Here is a 27,322-nt window from a genome sequence, read left to right on the forward strand (position 1 = left end):
TAGGAGGAGCCCCCCAGAGTTCAGTCAGGTCTGCTGGTGTCCTCTGTGACTTTGATGAAGAACTCTGTGTTACATCACCTCAAAAGCTCTCACAGCAAAGTCCTCAGTCTGCCAGTCTCTCCACATAGAGTTCTCTCAAAAGAGCAGGATGTTCCAGGGAGAAGAACTAGTGGAATATAAAGCCCTTAATTGGACACACCCTCCCCCCTTTCAGTTCCACTACCGCACCAGTTCAGACCATGTCTATAGTGATGGTGACTCCCAAAGTATCACTACAGGAATTCTAGGTAGAAAGCTTAGATATATGAAGCTCTCCCTGCAGCCATTCTCCCCCACACCTAGGAGGATTTGTAGGACTTGAACCAAGGTCCGCAGCATTACCACACTGCTATCAAGCAGCCTGGGCACATCAATGCACCACACATTCTGGGAGACCAATCATTGCAGGAAGTGCTGCCCATGGTAGAGATGACCAGCAGCCCCTCCCATGACATCTGTTTGACCCAGATCTACTATTTAGACCTGAAGAGAGAACCAGGAAGTCATCTGTACAACAAGGCAGATCCCTGACCTGCTGCTGAGACAGACTCTGCCTTGTTCCTGGTTTCTGCTTTCTCATCTTGTTTCTGGTAACTTGCGCCTGTCTCCTCACCCTGCCCTCTGTTGGCTATTGGCTCTGCCTTGACCCTTGGCTTCAGCCCTTGACTATTGATTCTGGCCTGACCCTTGGCTCTGGACCCCACCTGCCGACTCTGGCTCAATGCCTCAGCCCAACTGCCTACGGCTCTAACCACTGAACCTGACCGTGCATGGCCCAGTTCTTGACACCCACTGTTCACTAACAGACTGTGGTAGAAAGCCCCTTCTCCTCTGGAGTTTCTCTATGGCTAGCTCAGTAGCTTATGCAGATGAAGCAGCTCTGTGTCTGTCCTTCCACTTGCTCACCAACAAACGGGAGCAGACAGACCCTGCCCTCTTGAGCTTCAGGCCACAGGGCTTTCTGTAGAAATCTTGCCATCTGCAAAGCAACAACAATGTGATACTGAATTTTGCCTCTTCCTCATTCTTACCTGTCTTATGCACCCAAGTGGTCTGGTTCATGAATTAAAAAAAAAACAATCAAAAATTTACATTTAAAATGACTGAAATCTTACCCCCATGTTCGTGCATATTCAGCAGAAGAGGAAAACCCAACAGCATGGCATTACTGAAATTCAATATGTTCCACCAACCATAAAAAAAAAATCAAAAGGAAGTACAGGTCAAGTGTATTTATATATGCTGATTCAGTTTTTAACACTGACAGTTAATTCATTATCCAGGGGAAGATATTAGTCGTTCTCCAAAAATCTTTGATCATCCATTAGCAGCATGCATCATTAAAGGATGAGCATACGATATTATCGTCAGGAAACGCAAATGGCTATGCTAAACGAACAAAATCACCATTTGATAGGTTAAACACCGCATCCAGAGTGCTGGGAACAATATCACTATGACACCGAAGCAGTAACCTTTTAATACAAAGGACAGGTTCGTACACAAGAGTTACTGGTATAGTTAAAGTGATACCACCGCCCTAGGGTGGATGCAGTTATACAGATGTAAATGTGATTGGATTGGTATATGTGTTCTTATACCAGAATAGCTGATTCCTGAACAGGAAGGGAAATAAGATGTACAGGTACAAAGCACCTTTATATTTGTATACCTGTGTCTACACAAGAAGAACTATCTCACTAATAGAGAAATAAATAAATATCACACCCTAAATTAACATAGTTATACAGGTGGGAAAAGACCAGACATACAAAAAGAGATACATAAAGGATAATATAGAGCACAAAAATGGAGAGTATGTGACATTTAGGAATCAAATATGACATATCAGGTTCAGGATAAGGAAACCTTAACTCTTGGCTGTTGTGTCCTTTGCTTGTTCCCCCTCTGGCCAGGGGCTAGGATGACGCGTGGACCAGAAAGCATAGACTGGGAGCCAGGAAGCCACAACATTTTGATATTTTGGGTTTGGGTCCACACACTCTGCTAGGATCAAGAACATGTGTCTTTATTTCTCTTCAGCTTATCCCAGAAAGAAGCAAAGTTAAGTATTGATTGATCCATTGGCATTATTCTGCACTTTTGCTCTCAGATGGTTTGGTTAGAAAGTCATTCCAGGGAGAGTCTTTCCTCGAGTTAGCACTTTGGATTGGGTTCCACATGTTCAACCAAAAAGGAAAATCCACAGGAAAAACAGTGGCATGGACACATGGAAGGGGAAAGTATCTGCAAGGAATTATTTCTTCTATGTCCATCCTATACCACTATCTTTCTCTCTTCCCCCACGACATGCCGTGCAGAAAAAGGGGTAGTGTTCAAAACTGGGTTGACTGATAGATAAAAGTCTGTGGAAAGGCCCAAGCTGGCATTGACGTCTATTGAATGCTCTCTTGGTATCTCTACACAGCAGTTGGGAGGTATGATCCACAGCTCAGGTAGACATACACATGCTAGTTCTGCTCAAGCTACCGTGCTAACAATAGCAGTGTGGCTGTGGTGGCATGGGCAGCAGCTCGGGCAACCTGCCTGAGTACAGTCCCCCCACTCTCCAGGGCACATACGTGGGCAGCTAGTTCAAACCACTGCCCAAGCTGTCGTGGCCACACTGCTATTTTTAGCGTGCTAGTTCAAGTAGAATTACTGCATATACATGTACCCAAGCAGGAAATTACACCTGCAGTTGTTGTGTAGACATACCCTCTGACTCTCCTCTAAAGCATCGCAGAGCACAGCTAGAGATTGGTGACCAACAGCAGCATGGTTACTTGTGCTGTACAGGTGGGAACGGATTAATGCAGTGAAGGGCAGAGAAAGAATCCCTCCGTGCTACTGGTTATGTTCCACAGGTTTGGGTAATCCTTCATTGTCTTACTAAGCCCTGTCCCTGGGTCTCATGGAACTGGGAGTTGTGGGCTAGAAGATTCTGACTGCTGTACATTAGTTTCCCCTCTCATTCTGTTTTGTGGGAAGAGAATCTGTGGGCCATAGTACTTACATATAATTTATACATATAATTAACTAGTTATACTTTCCTAAAATCTATTTTTAATGTCATTGAGCACTGTTCACACACTTAAAATACCTTCTGGGTAATAACAATAAATTGTCTTTAAGCATTATATAAATGAAGACTGGAAGCAACTGCATAGTTATAAGGAAAACCTCACATTAAAATGAATGTGCAAGGGGCTACTCTAAACTGCAAAAAGTACAGGATAATTTCTGGGTAATGAACTAATCCACTGTTAGAGGGAACAAGCAGGCAGCTTTTTGCTGGGCAGATAATATAGTGGTCTACCACATCTACTGTAGTTAAGGAAATTTTAGCTGCATTGTTGTGATTCAAATACAAGACAGAACAAGGTTTAAGCAAGCAAGCAGGCTGGTCTGCTGACAGGCTGCTCTCCTGTCAGCTTTCCATCCTCTCTTTTATTCTTTCTCTCCCCCTGCGCATTACATACTCCAACAGATAAAAGGAATACACTGGCTTTGTTTAATATTCTTATTTACCAATATTTATCTACCGCATTCCTTGCTCTCGGGCCTTGAGCCCAGTCCTGGGAGGCTTCCCACAGTTCATGTCATGTGGGCGAGATTCCAAGGTTCATGCCCTTGAGAGGAGCCGTGTGTGCACTGCTCCTACACAGCACTCAGGGTGTGCCCTGAATGTTGCCAAGTGCATGAACCTTGCATGAATGCTACACTGCATAATTAAGAGGAAGTCACTGTGGGCTGAGATCCCTCAGAAGTTTTAAATTGTGCACCCCTTAAGTCCAATGGTGGAATCTCCTCAGTGGTAGTTGCTAAGCAAAATATTATTTGTATTATGGCACCCCATTATCTTTGGCTGTACAAACACAGAGCAAAACACAAAGCACTTACTGCTAAACAGACAAGGGATGGGAGGGGAAACAGAGACAAAGGCTAAGTGACTTGACCAGAGTCACACTGCAGGTCCATGACAGAGTATTAAACATTCTACAGGCCAAATCAGTGACACCTGTGGAACCCCTGTGCCTTTACACAAATGTAACCGAAGCTCAGTACAGTAGAACTTCAGAGTTACAAACACCTCAGGAATGGAGGTTGTTCGTAACTCTGAAATGTTGGTAACTCTGAAAAAAATGTTATGATTGTTCTTTCAAAAGTTTACAACTGAACATTGACTTAATACAGCTTCTTTACTACGCAGAAGAAAAATACTGCTTTTAACCATCTTAATTTAAATGAAACAAGCACAGAATCCGTTTCCTTACCTTGTCAAATCTTTTTTTAACTTTCCCTTTATTTTTTTAGTGGTTTAAGTTTAACACAGTACTGTCTAATATTTATTTTTGGGGGGTCTCTGCTGCTGCTGCCTGATTGCAGACTTCTGGTTCCAAATGAGGTGTGTGATTACCCGGCCAGTTCATAACTCTGGTGTTTCACTGTACATAATTCTCTTGATGTACAAGAAGAAAAGAGACTCAGCTTGATCCCCCTTGTTATAAAAGAGAAGGGGCAGCTGGCAGGGCTTTCTCTGTGAGGACTCCAAGACTCTGCAACTTGCACCCCTGCTTAGTCTGAAATAGCCCCCATTTGGTGACTTTCTGCGCATGCTGTGAAAGACATCTGCGTGGTAGGATCTCTGGAGAAGGCTGAGGGTGTACTTCTGAGATAACAAAAGGGGGTAAGTGACCGGCTGGCTGAGTTCCTGTGGAACAGATTTTAATGCTGCTGAGACTAAATTTAATTACATTCATTGTATGTTGAGACGCATAGATTTAAAATAAGTTGCCCCTCCAAGGCTCTAAGTAAATAAAAATAAATACATACCACTCCATTATGGACTGACTTAAAACCCATAGAAAAGAGCCTGATTCACTACTGTTTTATTCCATTTTTACACCAATGTCACTCTGTTGATCTCACTGGAATAACACAGGGGCAAATCATGGCCGGTGTTTTCATCTAATACTACTATTAGCCTCAACAAATGATATCATAATGACAAAACATGCCCTATAGCATAGATTCTGCATAATAGAAAGTAGCTTGAAAATCCCACTTCATAACTTAATGTACAACACTTGCCTTGAGTTTCAGCCACTTCCTTTCTGAGGTTCAAACACAGTAGAAGCCATTTCTAACCTGAATCTCTCAGGACAAGGTGAAACAAAAATCCATTTCTCGACTATGTTCCCTGGTTGGTTAATGCTGCAGCTGAAGCTGTATGGAAAGAGCAATAACTGTAAACAGAGAATTAGGCTGTGAAGGATTCTAGATTTACAGACAGTGGCACATGGTGTGAACAAAACTAAATAGTTAAGTGCTCTATTCATTCAAGAGATCCTTTGGCAGCTATTTCACATGGGGAGAGGAGAATCAAGCCATGTCAACTAATTAAGTCTCTAAAGAAAATCTTTTCCTTGGCAAGTTTTCTGCTTTTAATTCACACTGTAGCACTGACAAATTTTTGAATGGCACCTCCAACTCCCCAAATGCCTTTTCGTCTTTTCCCGTTCCTTGTCCATTTTCTGTTGACTGCTCTGGCACAAATAAGCATTGCCAGGTGCTACTATAGTGTACATTACTAAAACAAGCCATTCACACAAGGAACTACAAGATTAGTAACATGTATCAAAACATTGCTAGAATCATTTTGCTTAGGCAAATAGGACATTGTTGATAAAGGAACAATTCTCTCTCAGCTCATATCTGATCCAAAATCTATATACTGAACTCACTATCGTCTCCGTCAGCTTACTGAAGGAAGATGTCAATTTATTCAAAACAATTCATAAAACATTTTAAACCTAATAAAAATACCCAATGATAACACTCTGCTAAGACTTACCATTACTGAGGGACACAGCTTCAACTAAATATATCTGCAGTGAGTAATAGCAGACTCTTTGGAAGGAACCCTGGAAGGAGAGAGGTCACTAATGAAAGGTCTATAACAACAGACTGCAACCAGATCAAAGAACAAACCTGCTCCCTAAGGTGTGGGGAAGAAAAGGTTTTTCATGCTTGATCTGCAAGCTCTTTCTACATGACTTAAACCAAGCAAACAATGGCAACAGCACAACATTGTGATCCAAAGATGTCAGATTTCAAATGAAGAAAGTCCAATTACAGAATGAACACAGTTCATAGGAGGGTACCCCATTAAGATACTTTCCACCCCTTCTTCCTTGCCAGTTTGTTGTTCTGTGCAGTCAAGCATGCAACGTCTCTAAACATTCCTCTACACATTTTTCCAGTAGGTCAAGAAATAATCCTCAAAGGAAATGACCTTTCATTAGGAATCATAAACGCAGTCTGGTGATCAGAGCTGGCATTTGAAATCAGATACTGGATCAGACCTAAGAAAAACTTTAGATTTACCAAAGATTAGACTGGTGCGATTTATAGAGGCTAGAACAGTGGGCATTATGCCAACTCCTATTCATCAACAGCATTGTTGCTTCTTACACCAGCAGAGAATGTAGCTGTTGGAATGCAGAGACTCCGGGGTCTCGCCACAGACTTGTTCTGTGACCTTGGCCAAGACGCTTTCTTTTCCTGTGCCTCAGTCATTTGGCAAGAGTGCTGGGAGGCTTAATTAATGGTTGTGAAATACTTTTTGAGATGCCTGCATGAAAAATGCAGCAGATTGTTATTACAGCCTTTTCAATCCATATTTGCGATATACAGTTCTATTCTTTTATTGATCTTCACTAAATATTCAGGTCTAATTTTTTTTTTTAGACGTAACTAGTGATTTTTGTTGACTCAGTTTCTGAGTGTCCAGGAAGGAACATCTTAAGGGACTCTGACTTTCAGAGAGTGCTGAGCACCCCCCCTCTGGAATCCGGATCCTTACAGTGGTCAAGTTGGGCATCCAAGAAACTGAGGACCCCCCAAAAAAAATCACTAGTCACTTTTGAAAATATAGGCCTAATACCTGGAAACCTGTTGAATGTCAGATGCCATTTCTCATTCTTTCCTTTACCTGCAGTTCTTTTTAAAGAGTTTTTTTTTTGAAGAGGGTGGTTAGGAAAGGAAAATGAAGGACATGGAAGGGATTTGGAGACAGTGGACCAAACTGAAACATGTTCTAAGCACTTTATCCAGTTCTAAATGTGCCCCCTGAGAGGAAGCATAAGGAGAAAAGATATACACATTGAGCAGAGCTAATTGATTCCCTCTCCCCCCCCCCGAGAAGTTTTTGAAGAAAGCTACTTGCTCATTTTGTTCAATTTCCCGCCCCCCCTCCATTTTTCAATGAAAAAAATGTAAGATGAAATAAAAAATCTCTTTCCCTTTTGAAGAGTTTTTTTTTGGAATTCCCCATCCCCTGCAATTCCTACATTTTTACATTCACCCTTCCTTTTCCAGGGCAGGCTGTAGGGAGGAGAAGGAAAAAGTAAAGAAGATTTTTGTCTCACTTTTTCTTTTGTCTCCCCTTTTCTAGTGGGGAAGAGAAGAGGGGAAAGTAAAGGTATGTCCCACTAGGCACTCTACACATGTCTAGCAGTCCAGTTACCCCCCTGTTGTTCACACTCAATCCTCTAAAGCACATCTCAGTGTGAGTAGATGCCATACTAGCTAGCTCACTGAAGTGTGGGTAAAGACACATGTTAGCTGTGGCTAGCCCCATACCTGGCCTACTTTGCTGTGTGGAATGGGGAGAGGAGTGGGTCCCTAGTCTTGAGTTTCAGTAGTTCTTCATTCCCATTGCCACAATGTACTGTACCCATTTCTTCCTGAGCCTCAGACAGTCTATAAAGGTCCCTTCCCCCTGTATGCCATGGTAATTGTGTGCTGCACTGACCAGATCTCACTTGCATTCTGCTGCAGCCTGGAAAGTTCACTACGACAGATGAAAAAGGCTACAGTTCTGAGGGCAACTATCTGGCTCCCAGAGCATACCGGAGTTTCAATAAAAGTCTGGGTAGAGTACAGCATCCTGCATGATTTTGGCTATAGCAGCAGGAACATCCACATGTACAATGACACTGAGGGAAACTGGAGGAGTCGGGCATTCACCAGACTGCTTTTCAGTGCCCGGAACGGATGAAGCACCGAAGGAAAGCCCATGATGCTACCACTCAGTCCACGAGGGCTGTCAAGGTTCCTCCCCCACTCTGAACTCTAGGGTACAGATGTGGGGACCTGCATGAAAAACCTCCTAAGCTTATCTTTATCAGCTTAGGTCAAAACTTCCCCAAGGTACAAAATATTCCACCCGTTGTCCTTGGACTGGCCGCTACCACCACCAAACTAATACTGGTTACTGGGGAAGAGCTGTTTGGACGCGTCCTTCCCCCCAAAATACTTCCCAAAACCTTGCACCCCACTTCCTGGACAAGGTTTGGTAAACAGCCTCACCAATTTGCCTAGGTGACTACAGACCCAGACCCTTGGATCTTAAGAACAATGAATAATCCTCCCAACACTTGCACCCCTCCTTTCCTGGGAAATGTTGGATAAAAAGCCTCACCAATTTGCATAGGTGATCACAGACCCAAACCCTTGGATCTGAGAACAATGAAAAAGCATTCAGTTTTTTACAAGAAGACTTTTAATAAAAAATAGAAGTAAATAGAAATAAAGAAATCCCCCCTGTAAAATCAGGATGGTAGATATCTTACAGGGTAATTAGATTAAAAATCATAGAGAACCCCTCTAGGCAAAACCTTAAGTTACAAAAAAGATACACAGACAGAAATAGTTATTCTATTCAGCACAATTCTTTTCTCAGCCATTTAAAGAAATCATAATCTAACACATACGTAGCTAGATTACTTACTAAAAGTTCTAAGACTCCATTCCTGGTCTATCCCTGGCAAAGACCAGCATACAGACAGACACAGACCCTTTGTTTCTCTCCCTCCTCCCAGCTTTTGAAAGTATCTTGTCTCCTCATTGGTCATTTTGATCAGGTGCCAGCGAGGTTACCTTTAGCTTCTTAACCCTTTACAGGTGAGAGGAGCTTTCCCCTGGCCAGGAGGGATTTCAAAGGGGTTTACCCTTCCCTTTATATTTATGACATCATGCCACATGCCCGTTTTATGAGGAATTGGACCATGTGCTCTCACGGGCCGCCAGTACTGAGCCTACCGCGGCTCACTCTCCCCTGCTGAACCCAGCCAGGCTGACCATCCGACAGGACCGTGATGAGGGCGAGGGTGAAGAGGAAGTGGGGAACATCAAAATCCTGGAAGGTGAGGAAGAGGTGATTCTTCCCAGAGGTGCAAGTTGAAGAAACCCTCAGTGAGAACCCTGAAAAGGGACTGGTATCTTGACAGGGACCAGAACCCCACACTGGTAAATTGGAACAACCTACCTCCGCCCTGCCCCCAAACTCCTACCTTGTGTCGGTGGCAAATTTCAACTTTTAAAACCAAGGGTATTTGAATTTATGTGCACACTTTTTCCTCCCTGGATAATAGGCCATGCATTGCTCTGTGTCTCTGTGTATATGCAGTACAGTGCTGAAGCCACGCCACTGTCCCACCCCATGCCCCTACAAACCTCCTCCACCGTTCCCCCTTCAGTCAGCCCCTGCTACACTGGGCCCCAAAATGATCCTCCGGCAAGACAGGTTTCTCAAACACTTCTGAAGAACCACAATTACAGGGTACGTGGCTTGCCTTGCAGACCACGTTATGTAAATACTTTGGAAAGGAAAAAGAAACAACAACAGTGTGACTCTGTGTCTGTCCGTTTCTCAGCCACCTGTCAGGCAGCAAGAGTCTCAGGTGCGTGGCTTAGGTTTGGACCTTTAGAGCTGGCTGAGGGAAAGATTTCCACTGCCGTTCTGGGTCACAGGAAAGTTAGTAAAGTGGCAATGTCTCACCCTTCTATTCCCTTTCCTTCCTGGCAGCAAGGCAGGCTTCTGGGGCCACGTGGAGAAAGGGAGTTACAGTCCAGTCTCATGGTGGAGCAGAAACCAGGGTTTAAAGCTGTCTGAGGGGAAGTTTTGCAGCATTATAATAACTGTCCTGGGACCCAGAAAATTTGCTGTCTGTCATCCCTTTCCTCTCCATTTTTTACAGTGGTCAGTCAGGCACCCAGGCAGGGATCTCAGGGATGGGTAGGGGATGTGTGTGGGTCAAGTCTCCTCTTGGATGAAAGCCCCCATCCTAGTGTAACCCACACACCTTCTGGGTGTAGTGTTCTGTCCCATCTAGTGGCACCAAGACCACTTAGAGTGAGATTAATGAGTCTGCTCTACAGCCTTAGGTAACAGCCATAGCTTTTAGCTCATGCAGTAGAGGTTCATGCATTTAGCTCCAGAGGTCCCAGGTTCGATCCTGCCTGCCGATGATGGGGGTCTGTCAGTGTTACGCTAGCACAAAATTATGTTGATTTCCAGTCTAATTTTCTCCCAGTCCTGGAAGCCTGATCAAGCAAATTTTCATTCAGCATGAACTCTTAAGTGGTCCTGAAGGGTCAGTGGGAGGGCAGAACTGTTTGGGCACCTTTATAACTCCTCAAACCTCTCCATTCATTAACATGTAATGAGGGGAACATTCTCACAAACATCTTCCTGGCACAGATTGGGGGATCCCCACCACAGGATTTGAACAGCCACTTCTGTTTTCCATTCAGGTATTTGAAATAACACTGTATCCTCTAAAGGTAGAGCAGCCTTATAGGGAAAATATTTAACAGGTAACAGAGCCCCAGGAAGGAATCATCGACCTCCACCCCCGACCCCAGCACCACCACTCCCCGATGATATGGTGAGCATTTAAATTTGTTAAAAATTCAGCGTGTTTGTATCTCATGAGCAGCCACAGCGTTCTAAGGATCAGGGCACAGATTGTGGAGATGGATTACATTCCTTAAATGTTTAAAGGTATCAAAATCGTGGTTTCCTAAAGCAAAGTTAAGTTATATTAACATAAGACAGGTTTCAGAGTAACAGCCGTGTTAGTCTGTATTCGCAAAAAGAAAAGGAGTACTTGTGGCACCTTAGAGACTAACCAATTTATTTGAGCATGAGCGGCCATACTGGGTCAGACCAAAGGTCCATCTAGCTCAGTATCCTGTCTTTTGACAGCGGCCAATGCCAGGTGCCCCAGAGGGAACAAACAGAACAGGTCATCATCAAGTGATCCATCCTCAGCGCCCACTCCCAGCTTCTGGCAAAAAAAAAAAAAAAAAAAAAAAAAGTCCTTAGATTGTTGGAGAAAGTCCTTAGATTTACCCCAGTCCAAAATATAATGCTCTCTTTCTTATTCAATTGGCAATGCCTTCAACTCCTGAAAGCGAAACCATCCCACCAACAGGGCAGGAGCAGAACTCCAGAGAGGGCAGAAGACGACATAGAAGGGCCATGTTTGCTGCGAGAGAGCAGAGAAATCAGGAGCGGTTTGCGTTCCTGAGGGTAAGAAGAGCCGGTTCTGCAGCAGAAGAAGAGGTTTGTGGCCGTGGAAGAGGAGAGGCCACGTACAGAACGGGAACATACTTTTATGTAACGGCTAATTGGACTAGGGTGACCAGATGAAATGGACAAAATACCGGGACACCTGGGGGAAGGGAAAAAAAAAAGCTGCCAGAGTTGCCAAAACAACAAAAAATGGGGATCCGGAGCCAAGTTGCCGAAGGAAAAAAAAATGCCGGAGCGGCCAAAGCCGCAATATCAGGACAAATGGCGTCCTGACCAGGCGTCGGTCAGGACGCAGGGCAAAGAACTAAAAATCGGGACAGTCCAGTTTTATCGGGGCATCTGGTCACGCTAAATTGGACTGACGTGCAACAGAGTCCAGTATCTACCTGCTAAGGCCCCAGGACCAGCTCATGAGTCTCGTCTTCCTCCTCCTCCATTTGCAGGCCACATTGCAGCTGCACTAGGAGCTCTGCAACCAAACCTCCCCCTGACCAGGCAGGAGGACAAAGCTGGGCCTGCAGATGTGCTAGAAAATCCACAATTACCAGCATCTGCAGTCCCTTTTCAGAGACTTCCAGAGCCATCCTGCCTCACCATTCTCCCAACTGACTAGGAGGTTAACTATTCAAAGAGATTAAAATTTCAGAGCAATTCTCAGTTGATATTTTTCTCCTTTGGAAACGAAGCAACATAAAAGTTCTCAAATTCTTGACTTCTGACACAGTGTACAGAAAACTGCTTGTGAAATTGTTTTGTTGTTTTTTTAATACGCTGGCCTGAGAAATATTTTGCTCTCACTGGGACATCTGTGTGTTTGTGTGGTATTGTGATATCCTCTGCCTGTCAAGATTGAGTTGTACACAGAGGTTCTTCTACGTATTCGTCTTACATCTTTTTTTTAAACAAACACATTTGACCATCTACCTCACCGTTTCAGTAAAATTTATTTCACTGTGTGTGACTTTTCTGTCTTGTATATGGTGAACGGATGTCCTTGGTTGTAGAATGAGACTCATTGAATGGTAGAGGAAATTTTGCTGGGATGACGGTGGAAATCTCCCCCAAAGTTGAGAAATATCTTAGGGCTTGTCCACACTAGCACTTGCTTTGGTATAACTTAAGTCACTCAGAGGTGTGAAAAAGCCAGCCCCCAAGTGACGTAAGTGACACTGACCTGGTGTAGTGTACCACTAACAGTGCTCCAGCGACACAGCTACATCAGTATAGCTGCACTGCTGTAGCAGTTCTAGTGTAGAGTAGCCCTTAGTGATACACATCAGGGATGGGGAAAGTTGTGGGTTTGTTTTCTGTGCTGGAACACACCCTACTTTTCAGCAGAGCTAATGTCCACCAGCAACTTTACAGAGTTTGCAAATCGAAGTGTGCTGAGCCTACTTGTCATGGAAATACTCACCTTTACCTTCACAGATGTTGTGCAATGCTAAGCACAGTATAAACAGAGCTCTCCACGTTGCCGACAAACCCCGCCAGATGCCAATGCCAATGCCAATGAGGCTGGAGCCTGCCAAATGTACACTCCACCACCATCCGACAGCTACCGAGCTTGAAAGTGAATTTTCTTTTTCCAGGACTACCAACGCAGAGGTATGGTTTCATGAGTAAGCAGGGCATAATAAAAAATAAAAGTTGGCACAGATACAGCTTTCATCACAATATCATCTCTGGGGAGTAAAGTCCCTGCTTCACCCTTCAAGTACAGCCTGACCCCCTCCGCGCCCTGGCTTTCCTGTGCTCCTGACAGGTATTCATGAATCTCTCTGTGATCCACCACGCCTTGCAGAATGATGGTAATGAAGCCTTTGTGGTTCACATGCTCACGGTCTTGACTGGGACAAGGGTGGTCAGACCAAGAGTAGAGGATCAGGCCATGCCAGGTACCAGGAGGTCCAAGTCCAAGACAGGCCATAGGGCAAACCGAGAGTCAGGCATCAGGAGGCAGGCAGGGTCAGGTTATCAGGAGATCAGGGCTAGGTGCCAGGTTACAGACAACAATCAAAGAGCAAAACCAAGGACAAACCAGGGTCAGAATCCGGAGTCTAGGATCTATTGTGAGCAGGGTCTGGAGCAGAGACAGTCAGGCAGTCTGCATTGTTGCTCAGACAGCTTCCCATCATAGCTTTCTGGTTTAAGTATTGATACCAACCAATCAGTGGGCTGCAAGGGGCTGCCACTCAAGTCTTGCTGGGTGGTACTTTTCACTAAGCCCAGCCTAACATGCTCTCCTGTGGGAGTCTAGCCTGAGCCTCCACTGGTGATGTGGTACAGCGGTACAGAACCCTCATAGTCTCAGGTTCCTGCCCTGCAGATTCTTACACTCAGCCCTTACAGCAGACAAACTATGGACACATGAGAGCCACTGATGACCCCTGCATAGTTCGGGAACCCCATACTCTGAAAACCAGTTATTAGTTCAGGTATGTTTCTTATGCCAAACCACAGTGTTAATTGCCTCACAAACCTCCACAACCGCAACTCCAGGTGATTTGTAACAGACCTGCAAGCTCCCTGGTGTAGCCAGCTTTCACAAGGCAATAGCAACCCACTTCTGAACTGGCCTGGCTTCCCTAAATTGAGTGTTCCAACACTGGAGGCTTGGTGCAAATGCTTCACATAGCTCCATGAAGGTCTGTTGCCTCATGCAGAAGTTCTGCAGCCACTGCTGGTCATCCCAGCTCTCCAGGATGATGTGATCCCACTACACCCGTGCTAGTTCTTCTGCACCAGAAGCTACAATAAACCAAAACAGATTCCATTACAGTAGCGGCGTTCAACATATCTGTCCCACTGTGTGATAAATGAATTTTCTTTCTCCCTCCAGGAATACTGACTTGGATGTGTCACAAAATGCTGCTGAAATGCCATCCAGTGTTTGCTGAGCACCTAGTCCACTGCATAAACATTGTCCTGAAATACGGAGCAGGACCACATCATCCAACTGATCCATGACTTCGACTCACCTTTGCACGGTTAAAAGTGAGGGGCAACGTGATCCGGAGGTGTCAACAGCAAATGTGTGAAGGCAGGGAAGAGTATCAACAACACACCACAAAGCTGTTCCTAGAGTGTCTCCATGTAATACACAGAACACTAGGATATGACCTCTGAAGAGGTAGCACTAACCTTGCCTACCTAGAACAGCAAGTGGGAAGACAAGTGTACACAGTATTCTGTGTGTTTAGCAAAGCAAACCAATGGGGACTCTCAAGGCAGGTTTGGCTGGCATGAGCCAGCACGAACATAGGCTAGCACTCGCATACATGCACCAGTGTAAACATAGCCTTAATGGAAAGGAAATAGGAATTCTGCTCTTTGGAAACAAAATTTTCCTTTCAAATATTTTTTCTGAAAAAATAATTCACAATAACTTATTTCAGAAAAAGTGTTTGAACCTCCCATTTTTGGTGGGAAAAAAATTCGGATGAAAAAATTTCAAGCAAACCTAATATTAGTGAGTAGAAGAAGAAATTGTCCCAAGGGTGGAGCTACTTCAATTTGTTTTCCTGTAGCTGTGCTTGCCATGATGTTGCTTGTGAGAATGTGTTCTTTGAGGTGAGCCAACATGTCTCAGAGCTAACATAGTGATTGGTCTCTTTTAGTTTTCTCTCTATGACCCTATCATGTCAATGAAGGACAAAATGACAGGATCCTGAAAAGATTTTTAGTTTCCAGTTCTACTGCTCAAAGTACTGGTGTGGGTGCTCAGAGAAGGGATGAGATGCTTTGGAACTTCCCCCAGGAGTGACCCTTTATGGAGGGAGTCACCAGTTGGAGCTGTTACACAGTCTTCCAAGTTCTTTATCTTAGTATCAAGGTTCCTTCCCCACTCTGAACTCTAGGGTACAGATGTGGGGACCTGCATGAAAGACCCCCAAGCTTATTCTTACCAGCTTAGATTAAAAACTTCCCCAAGGTACAAACTTTGCCTTGTCCTTCAACCCTATGCTGCCACCACCAAACGTGTTAACAAAGAACAGAGAAAGAGCCCACTTGGAGACGTCTTCCCACAAAATATCCCCCCAAGACCTACACCCCCTTTCCTGGGGAAGGCTTGATAAAAATCCTAACCAGTTGGTACAGGTGAACACAGACCCAAACCCTTGGATCTTAAGAACAATGAAAAATCAATCAGGTTCTTAAAAGAAGAATTTTATTTAAAGAAAAGGTAAAAGAATCACCTCTGTAAAATCAGGATGGTAAATACCTTACAGGGAAATCAGATTCAAAACATAGAGAATCCCTCTAGGCAAAACCTTAACTTCCAAAAAGACACAAAAACAGGCATATACATTCCATCCAGCACGGCTTATTTTACCAGCCATCAAACAAAAGGAAATCTAATGCATTTCTAGCTAGATTACTTACTAACTAACAGTTGTAAGGCTGTATTCCTGATCTGTTCCTGGCAAAAGCATCACACAGACAGACCAAACCTTTGTTCCCCCTTCCCATTCCAGATTTTAAAGTATCTTGTCTCCTCATTGGTCAGTTTGGTCAGGTGCCAGCGAGGTTATCTTAGCTTCTTAACCCTTTACAGGTGAAAGGGTTTTACCTCTGGCCAGGAGGGATTTTATAGCACTGTATACAGAAAGGTGGTAACACTTCCCTTTATATTTCTGACACTTAGTGTGTGAGCAAGTTGTTAGCCTTGGAAGAAATGTTCATGGTGATGCTAGATTTTGTTTGTACAGCATTCTGTGTAGTGGGAGCTGTGTGATCAGCAAGATATTGTTCTCTGACGCTGTCTCTGATTGGAGTCAATTCTTGATGCTGACTTGCTCCCTGAGAATCAGGCAATGGTGTTGGGCTGAGATTCCTGAAATAAGGGATTTCCCTGCATATTTTTTGACCACACCTCTGCCAGGACTGAGAATGTGTGTGTATTTGTATGTGTGTAAATAAAAACAAGATATACTTAGAATATACGCAATCTGTGCATCACCAATTTCTCTTCTAGTGGGAAGCCAACCTGCAATGCCCTGGACATCGCTTATTGCTTGGCAGAGGGTGATCACGCTGGAAAAAGGAGCAACCGACCCTACTCGTGAGTGGCACAAAAGCCAAGTGCTCACATTCAGGCCAGTGCCTGTTATGACTGGAGATAATAAAGCTACCTTAGACTCTCCTAAAAAAATATTTTCAGATAGAAACTGACACTTCTGAATTTAAAACTGACCCCTTTGTACCTTGCTGGTATTAAACTATTCTATTTGTGCTTCATTTAACATTGGAATGTTTCTGAGGCTAGTCAAGAATTTCGCAAGTTCATTACTCTTATCTGGCTCTTCTTGTTCTTCTTCACAAAGTATCTGGTAAAATGTAGCAAAACGCTTCAGTAATTTACTTACTGTCTTCATGAATTTTAAATGATTTAGGGAGTTTTATTTTTACCATTCTATAGTTCACTTGCTTCCTTTTAGTAGACCAGGCCCTTCTGCCTTTGTTGCTATATTCAAAATATCATTGTTTAGCATATCGGAGTTGTTCACTTTTATTGTTTGATATAGAGAAGAAATGGTTTCTGTGTTTAATATAAGATTCTAAATGTTCCCAGGTCTTTTTGGTTTCTGATCCCATAATGTTTTTCTGATCCCATAATGCCCCCTGTCTGGAGGCATAACTAGTTAGTCCACCCCTTAACATAGCTTTGAGTCCTTGACATTACTGATAATGGTCTTTTTTCAGTTTTTACAAGTTTTCTGAATTTTTTTTGTTCTAATGAGTTTAAGTGCCAAGATTTAGTTGTTGATTTGAATTTGGTCATCAAATTGAGCAAGCTCTTTAGGGCACAGATTGTTTTTTGATTCTGTGTTTGTACAGCAGCTGGCACTTTGCAGTCCTGGTCCATAACAGGAGCGCCTAGGTGCTACCACAATACAAATAATATTAATAAGATAACATACTTATGATCTGATAAACCCAGAGACTACAGCTGTACATTCTTCCACTCCAGATTTTGTTTACAAATATCTGAAAATAGTTTACCCTTTTGGGAGTATTATCAACTATTAAATTAAAAGATAGCAAATTCAAAACTGATAAAAGGAAATACTTTTTTCACACAATGTGTAATTATACTGTGGAACTCATTGCCACAGGAGGTTGCTGAGGCCAAGAGCTTGGCAACATTCAAAAAGGAATTGGAGATTTATATGAATAACAAGAAGATCAATTTATTATAATTATAAAATTTTTCAATAGGATATTAAACCTTGTGCTTCACTCTCTAATTATTAGAGACCAGGATGAGACCTAATGTGGGAGCAGATTATCCCTTATCTGCCTAGTGCAGGCTTCTTATACCTTCCTCTGAAGCACCTGGTGCTAACTGTTATGAGACAGATACTGGATTAAAGGGACCTTGGGTCTGATCAAGTGTGTCAGTTCCTATGTTCCTATTCATAGTTTATTTTAGAAAGCTTCCTGCCTCCAGTTATCAATACAACCTACCAGTTATTGTGCAATTACACTGAATAGGATTTTGAAGGAAAATGCGATGTTGATTGGGACTGGTCTATCATTAAATGTATCTTACAGGGGAAAAATCATTCTTTTGCTAAACACCTACCCAAGGCACATGCCCTACTGAATTCCCTTTGTGTGCTGCACCTTCTGCAAAAGGGGAGGTTTCACCCATAGAAAGCGTTATTATTTGTTCATTTGAGATTATCCAGTAATTATTCTGGGCTGTTGTTGCACTGTAAGAATCTACATTTGGGCTGGTTGAAAATTTTCCACCAAAATTATTTAGACAGAAAAATTGGGGTTTTGACTAAACTATTTTATTTTATTGGTGAAATGTGTCTGCTTTCCATGGGAAGTTTCAACATTTTGTTGAAAAGTGAAAAACCCCAAACATTTGGAGGCTTTGGCCGAAAGCTGAAAAAATTTGATTTGGAAATGCCAGCATGGTGCCTCCTGGGAGGTATAATTCAGATGCCTCATGCCCACATTCCCCTCTTTGGACCCGGTTCCCCAGCTGAACTACATCTCTCATGAAGTACCATGGCCACAGACTCTCATGATATATCTGGGTGTTTCAGCAAGACAGTGGTGGATCATGGGAGATGTAGTCTGGCCACAGAGGAGAATAAGGTGCCCAAACTTCAGCTCCCATGAGGCACTGCAGCTGCATTTCTGAAAATAAACTTTTGATTTTGAGACAAAAAAAATCAACATTTTCCACTGAAGAAAAACCCATTTTTCCAACCAGCTGTAATCAACATTTTGATCCGTCATTGAAATCCAGGAACTGATGTTATAAGTATAGTGGAATCAAATTTTTAAATCTATAATGCATAGGGCATTGGTATATTCATCTGGGAATCCCTTTTTGGGGCTCTTCTTTAGGGTTCACAATTGGTAGCATCCCATGATATTTAAAAAATTAAAAAGGAAAGTGATATTTTTCTTTCTACCATTTTCTTACAGTTTGTAATTTTCTTCACATTTCTTTCTTCCTTTGAGAAGAACCATACAGACAAAAAACAAAATTTGGAATAAGATAATAAAACAAAGTACAAACTCAATTTTTTCCAAATCTCTTTGCCTTCTTCCTGCCTATTCCCAGTCTTTGAGCAAGCTTCTATTTTTGCCCCTTTTAGCCTTGTTTATTTTATTTTTAGATTGGGATTCTAAATATTATCAGAAACAAAAACAAAACCCTAACAAAGGAAACTAAAGTATGTCTCAAACTCAAGCTTGATAAATTACAGACCACTTTAAGTAACCTTATAAAGATAATTCCATGCTTCATCTTAAAATAGAAACATTAGAAGGTATTAACAAAAAACCTCAATTAAAAAACAACCCTCAATATGTTCAGACTAGCTGAAGGACCAAAAGCCATGTGTCCTTCAGAGATCCGACCTGTCATCTTTGAGTCTGTAGTTCAATTTCAGTTTATCTAACTCAAGAAAATAATGGAGGCATTTGGCATCCCACTAAATCCATCATGAATCTCTCTACTGTGGGGGAGGGGTAGCTCAGTGGTTTGAGCATTGGCCTGCTAAACCCACATTTGTGCGTTCAATCCTTGAGGGGGCCATTTAGGGATCTGGGGCAAAAATTGGGGATTGGTCCTGCTTTGAGCAGGGGGTTAGACTAGATGACCTCCTGAGGTCCCTTCCAACCCTGAATTTCTGTGATACGTACTCAGAAATTAAGTGTCTTTCTATTTTATTATTGATAGAGACCAGATATTAACTCTGGTTTGAAAACAACATAGTAGCTTCAACCAGTGGTAACAAATACCAATTCCTTCCCCAATTTAGCAGGCCTGCTCAAATCCACTGAAAATTGACTAGTGGCCCTTGAAATGGAATTGGGTTCTCATTAAATGGATATAGGGGCTTTGTTTCTGGTGCAGCAATTCTTTCTCACAATGTTTATCCTTTTCATTCCACAGTGTGGTCCATCATTTCAGAGCTCCAGTAATTCCAGTCTTCTGAGTAGAAGGCAAGGTATGGAGAAAATCTGACCAGTGCTAATAATGGCTAATCCCTGCAGACCTAACAGAGGTAAAATTCCCATTGGAGACCTGATGATGTCAGTACAGAAACTAAAATTAGTGTAACTGCTAATATTGCCATTAATCATGGAAACTTCTCACAGGCTCTTTAGCAGCTAGTGTTTGTGGGCTAGATTCTCAGATGGAATAAATCAGCATAACACCACTGAGGTTAATGAAGCCATGCTGATTTACTACAGCTGATGATCTGGCTCTATGCACTTATCTGCTGTAGTTATGTTCTGAGTGCTAATCAGAAAACTACATGAATGCAGTGTGATCAAGAGAATACATAGTGGAAAAAATAATTCAAGAAAGAATGGGAAATAAGGCCACTGTCCCTTGGCCAAATAAAGCGAGCAGTAAGAAGGATTGGAATCTTTCTTCCACTCTGTTTACATAGAACTAGATACACATAGTAGCCATTTTTTCCTTTCATTTTTCCTTGTATTCCAAGTTCTTCCAATAGTATCTTGAAGTCCATTTTAGTCATTATGTTCTCTTAGCACTAGATATAAAGTACAAATCTCAAATCTCTAAGTAATCCAGGATCCTAAATCCCATTTTCAGAAGTGATGTAATCACATAGGAACCTAAGTCTCACCGAAAGTCAACGGGACTTAGTGTGACTGAAGTGCCTGGGTCACTTCTGAAAAAGGGACATAGGCATTTTTGAAAGTTTTATCCATGGCAAATGCATTCAGAAAAGTCAGATGGTTTGCAATACATCTAGGAGAAGTGTTCACAATCAGACAAACCTCATTGCACCTGCTTTCAGATTCCTGTGTCAAATCTCAGACGATGTATGTCAAACAGTTCATTAAAATTCCCCAACTTTCTGAGTGCACCTGGGTCCAATACTGAGTGCATCTGGGCTCATTTATGATTTTGCATTAAATCAAGGGACACTTGGCAGTTCTGCTTGAGATTTTGATTTTGGATTTGAGATTATTTGAGCACCTCTGGCAGCGTTCAAAAGAGAGTTGGGTTGTAATTTTAAAATAGATGTTTTAAAAGAACTAGTAATTCTATAGGCCATATTCTGCCCTCATTTATGTCAATGCATATTCATAATGACTCCTTTGACTTTGTGTGGAGTAATTTCACTGCCCACTGGATTAAGCAAGAGCAAAATTTAGCCCGAACACAGATTTGTAAGGGGCAATATTTTGTTAACTTTTCCACTATGATAGAAGAGAGATTATTAAAGTCACCAAACCTCTGCATACACTAATGCCCGGACTTGCAGATGTGCTGAGCACTCGACTCCAGTTGAAGTCAAGGACAACGAAAGCTGCAGGTGCTCTGAAAATCAGGCTGTAAAATGTTGGCGGTTCTGCTAACATTACACTACTGGAACATTGCTCTCCTGGATTGATAATGAAATCACCAAACCCCAGGGAGGGAATCTGAGCCTTGTTATGCATGTGGGGCAAATCAGTCCTTTCACTAAAGTATTTAGAACATATGATGTAATGACCATTCCTATTGTCACATCATCCATCAAGAAACTTGAAGCGTCACATTAAAATAGAGTATTGCTCAGACATCTGTAGACTTTATTTTAAGAAAAAAACAAACCATTTTCTGAAAGATTTGCCTAAGTGGCAGATCTTAGCTGTTTGGTTCTCAGAGATGGGATTTCTGGAGGCAAACTACCAAAGTGAAACATTGGTAGTAGAGCAAGACCAGCAGGTGCATCTCTGGGCTGAATATTATCACTAGCTTCACTGCATATTTTCTCAGTCCTCCTCCCTTTCAAAAAAGCTGACATCATAAATAAGCCCCATGTTGAAGACATACCTATACTTTAAAAAAAAAAAGCCCACGTGTTCAGATATTAGCTTAAACAAAATAATAAAAGGACTGCGTTTTTAAAAGATGATATGCAAACAGAAAGGCTTGTTCTTAGTGATGTCAGCACAGGGCTGGGAGGCAGAAACTCCTGTGTTCCAATTAGAGCTGGGTGAATAATTAATTTTTTAGTTGAGTGGCAGTTCCAAAAAATGTGGAAAAAAATTGGTTTGGGCTGAACCAAAATTGAATTTTTAAAAAATATTTGGTGAATCAGAAAAGTTCTTGTTGTGTCAGCTCTAGAACGGGGATTCAAACCTGCCTCTGCCACAGCCCCCATGCATGCTCTACCCCTGGGGCTAAGGACTATGATTCAGGGGAAGGGGGAGGTAGAGCAGCATCACCATTTTGTGAATGGTCAGAAATACATGTACCAAATTCATGAATAGTTTTGGATTGACCAAAACTGCATTCTTCAGTGAATAAACTATTTGTCTGAAACATTTCACCCAATTCTAGTTCAAAATACACACTCTGACTTCCTATTGACTTGGGCAAATCATTTCACTTCCATCCCTCCGTTTTCCAGTCTGGAGAAGGGCTATCGTAGTGCTTGCTTAACTTCCTCACAGGGGCATTTTGAGGATTCATTATTTAAAACAAAGCATATTAAAATATTTGGGGAGCTAATGTGACATTTGACAATCATCTCTTTGTATTTCCATAGAACCACAAATGGCTAGAAGGGACTTGAGCAGTGGCGGATTTAGAGTTAGTGGGGCCTGTGCTCAGCTTCATTTTTGAGGGCCCCCCACAGGACTCAGCCAAGAAAAAGAACATTCTCTCTTATCTCCCCCAACCCCTTGTTTTTCATACTTTTTTTCTTCATCCTCCTCCTATATTATAAGTAATAGGAAGTAAATGAAAAGTGAGGTACCTTGATTGTTTTTGTAGTCTAATTTTTTTTCACAGACCACTTGAAAAGTGCTGAGCGTCTCGGCCGACCACTTAATGATCTTCTCAAATATTGTTTGTACCGTTAGCTGACTATTGTAAAGTGCTTTCGATAAGAGTGCTTTATAAAATAAACATCATAACCTTTCCTCAGTCCACCTAAATGGAGTTCTCGGACCACATTTTGAGAACTTCTGGTCTAGATGAAAGCTCGTATTTGCATTACGCTAATGTGAAAAATGTGTAAAAATAAAAAGTATAGATGATGTATGAACGGAAAAATAAAAGTTAACTTCCTCTGAAGAAACTTATTCAATTTGAAAAAAAATATTTACTTAGGTTGCTTTTCTATACTTTTTCTTTACAAAATCATCAATTCAGTCATCACAAGTAATATTTTGTAAAGAGAAAAGGAGTACTTGTGGCACCTTAGAGACTAACCAGTTTATTTGAGCATGAGCTTTCGTGAGCTACAGCTCACTTCATCAGATACATACCGTGGAAACTGCAGCAGACTTTTGTAAAGAGGCACTTTCAGTTGTATCTAGCAAAACCACAGCTTGTGTAGTCGCGGCAGAGGGCTGGGAGAGAGCTCTCCCAGTGCTCTAAAAAGCCCACCTCCACGAGGGGCGTGGCTCCCAGCGCTGATGCTCTGTCTATACTGGTGCTTTACAGCACTGAAACTTGCTGCACTCAGCGGGGTGTTTTTTCACACCGGTTCCGGCGGCCAGCCCCATCCCCTGGCTGGCCCACCCCGCTCGTGGGCTCTGTGCCAGTTCCGGCGGCCAGCCCCATCCCCCGGCCGCCTCCCGCGTGGCGAGTGGCATGAACGCAGACTGGAGGACTCAGGAGGAGCAGGGGGCAGCCACACAGCCGGCGGCTGGAGAGAAGCAGCTGTTTCCCCTTACTGTGTGGCTGCCCTGTGCTCCTCCTGCATCCACTGGCCCACGTTTGCGGCACTCACCGCCACCCGTACCTCCCACCTGCTCCCCGGAGGCTGCAGGTCAGCCTCCCTCCCTGCTCTCCTGCCCCCCACAGCTTCTGCCCCTGCAGAGCGGGCTGCCCAAATGAATGGCCAGGGGCCCTCCTGTTGTTGGGGGCCCCTGTGCCAGGGCACGGTAAGTTTTACGGTAAATCCACCCCAGGACTTGAGAAATCACCGAGTCCAGCCCCGAGCACTGAGGCAGGACCAAGTAAACCTAGACCATCCTGATGGGTGTTTGTCCAACCTGCTTTTAAAAACCTCTAATGATGAGGATTTCACAACCTCCCTTGGAAGCGTATTCCAGAGCTTAGCTATCCTTATAAATAGAAAGTTATTCCTAATGTCTAACCTACATTTCCCTTACTGCAAATTAAACTCATTACTTCTTGTCCAACCTTCAGCTGACATAGAGAACAATCGATCACTTTTCTCTTTATAACATTACTCAACATATTCAAAGACTGTTATCAGGTCTCCTCTGAGTCTCCTTTTCTCAAGAATAAACATGCCCTGTTTATTTAACCTTTCCTCATACATCAGGTTTGCTAAACCTTTTATCATTTTTGTAGCTCTCCTCTGGACTGTCTCCAATTTGTCCTCATCAGCCTTAAAGTGTAGTGGCCCAGAACTGGACACAATAATCCAGCTGAGGCTTCACCACTGCCAAGTAGGGTGGGACAATTACCTCCTGTGTCTTACATACAACACTCCTGTTAATGCATCCCTTTTCTCTACCCTTTGTCTATCTTGTATGTTTAGACAGTAAGCTCTTTGGGGCAGGGATCATCTCTCACTACACATTTGCATAGTGCCTAGCCCAATAGGATCCTCATCTCAGTGGGGCTTCTAGGCATTACTGTAATAATAAATAAAGTAATGTTTGCAAAGCACATCTAACTCAATATGCAAGAAAACCATATGTGGTATAATTAGAGAGCATCTTTCATTGCTTGGTCATTATATGGCATGTACTGCTGCTTTCCTCAAAATGCCGAGACTAAGTTTTTAATCACTGAAAATAAGAGCTTAAGATGTAAATGAACTCAAGTCAACCATATGTTGCATTTGTAACCCTTCTGCCCATCAGAGTTGGCATCAACAAAGGCCAGGTTCCGTATTTAGGGGTTCCATTCCAATAACACAATACAAAACCGGCTTGAGCTCCCACCCAGTGACCTGGGACAAATATATACTATCCCCGCTGGGCGCCTCCAAGAGGCAATACTTCCCCTCTCGCAAGCACAGAGTCTGAGTATAGCAAAGCCTTTTAATAACAGAGAGAAACAATGCGGCATTATGTTGGGGAAACACCACCAACAGGATTCATGACACAACCCATGAGCAAAAAACCCACCCCAAGCAAATTGGGGCTTGTCCTTTCCCTTTGGTTCTTGAGTCCAGCAACCCAAAATCACCCAAAGTCCCAAAAGTCCAACACCCCAAAAGTCTCTGTCCCTGGTCAGGGCAGCCCCAGAGTTCAAAAGTTTATCTGCAGAGTTTTACCTCCCAGCCTGGGTGGAGATGAGGGGAGGTTAAGGTGCACCTTACATGGTCCAAAGCCCATTCCCCCTCCTCTCCATGGGACTCTGTTCCGCTCCACCAGCCGTTCCACGAATCGCTCCACTCTGACAGTCCTCCCATGAGCTGCTCCAGCCGTCCCGCAAAATACTCTACTCCAAGAGCCGCTCTGCTCTGCCAGCTGTCCCACAAACTGCTCAGCAATATATCTTCAGGCTCCCCCACTACTTAACACAACACTCAGTGATTTCACCTCTTAGTAAGTTTAGCTCTTCTGTGATTTCAGCTTGTAGTAGGGGAGCCTCAGTGCTGGTGCATCATTGGCCCAAAGTGAATTCAGCTCAGCAGCCTGTAACTAGATTCCTAATGGAATCAAAATTAGCTCTGATATTCCACAGTGGAGAGAGGAGGAAGTGCACTTAGCATTTCAGCCCTCACCATGGGGTCCATACCACCAGGTATTAATACCTGACCCCAGCCTCTCTCAATTCACTGAGTTTCGGAGCCTAGCGAGTGCTATTTAGTTGATGGTGAGTCCCTCCATCATAACAAAAGGCCAAGTACAGTTCCGCTGTCCTTGATTCACATAATCAAGATAATAAACATTTATTCTTCCTGCCCCAATAACAGAGAAACTGGGGATCCCACAGCAGCCAAAGTGACCATTTGGGCAGCTATGGGCTCATGCTGGGTGGGGTGGGTGTGCCTATGCAAATGAGATCAGCCCCTGAAGTTCTTTTCCACAACTTGGCACAACTCACCACCAGATGTCAGGGTGGAGCTCATCCTGACTCTGCTTACACATTCATTACCTACCATATCATTACAAACCCTACATACCATCCTCCCACAGCTTTTGTCTAAAATCTAATCTAGACATGGACTAGAACCATGAAGTTCTGGCTTGATCTAAATTGTAAGGTTCAAGGCTGCCTGGATAGAGGGAGTTGGTTTGGACCACGCACTGTTTAAAAGAATTTGATATAAGTATTTGGTTCCATGACCAAGTTACTTAAAATTGGCAAACTGGCATTGAACAAAATACTCTCATTGACATTCGGTAGCACTGTATAGCATAAAGGAGAAAATGCAGAAGCATGAGAAGTGATGAAGGAAGTGGAAAATCAAGATAATGATGCCACATCCTCTCAATGCAACCCCTGCACTATTCACACTACAGAAAGCAGCTAATACAAAGTGTGTTCTCGCAGATGACTCTGCAGTGGCATGTGTACAGCTGTCCAGATCTGACTGAGGGGTTTCAGCTGGTATTTCTCAGCCAGTTCTCAGAGCTCTTGCTGAGAAAAAATATTATGTGTGATATTAAGGGAACGGCTCTTGCCGGTATCACTGACTTCACTGCTCCACTCTGCCCATAAACACATATCTTAAATCATTACCCGATTAGCTATCCTTAATGGGCAATCTGCAGTCCCGAGTGGGCAGTATATCATTAGTCTGCATGACATTTAGAGCCCATTTGCCTGACTGATAACACAAGCACTGCAGATCTTGCCAGCTCTTCATCTGCTGTTAGTCTTTAGATAGGCTGTTTAGTGACAGGGAAAGAGTGATTTGAGCAAAGCTTGGGAACCAGAACTAATAGGCTCTCTTCGTGGCTCTGTGGCCTTGAGTAGGTCACTTAACTTCTAAAAAGAAAAGGAGTACTTGTGGCACCTTAGAGACTAACAAATTTATTTGAGCATAAGCTTTTGTGAGCTACAGCTCACTTCATGGGAATCTTTCTCTGTTTGCTGTATAGGATGTTGATCAGGTGGTTCTGCAGTTTCTTTGAGAGCGTGTGGCACAAGCTGTCAGCGTAGTCTGTGTGGTATGTAGATTGTAATGGATTTTTTACCTTCAGTCCTTTTGGTATGATGTCCATCTGTTTGCATTTGGAAAGGAAGATGATGTCTGTCTGTATCTATATGAGCTTTTTCATGAAGTTGATAGATTTCCACTCCATACTGCTAAATTCAGTGCCTTGCATAATGACAGGTTTCAGAGTAGCAGCCGTGTTAGTCTGTGTCCGCAAAAAGAAAAGGAGTACTTGTGGCACCTTAGAGACTAACAAAAAAGCAAACAGATGGACATCATACCAAACGGACTGAAGGTAAAA

This window comes from Eretmochelys imbricata, chromosome 1, assembly GCF_965152235.1.
Source record: "Eretmochelys imbricata isolate rEreImb1 chromosome 1, rEreImb1.hap1, whole genome shotgun sequence".
Taxonomy (NCBI): Eukaryota; Metazoa; Chordata; order Testudines; family Cheloniidae; genus Eretmochelys; species Eretmochelys imbricata.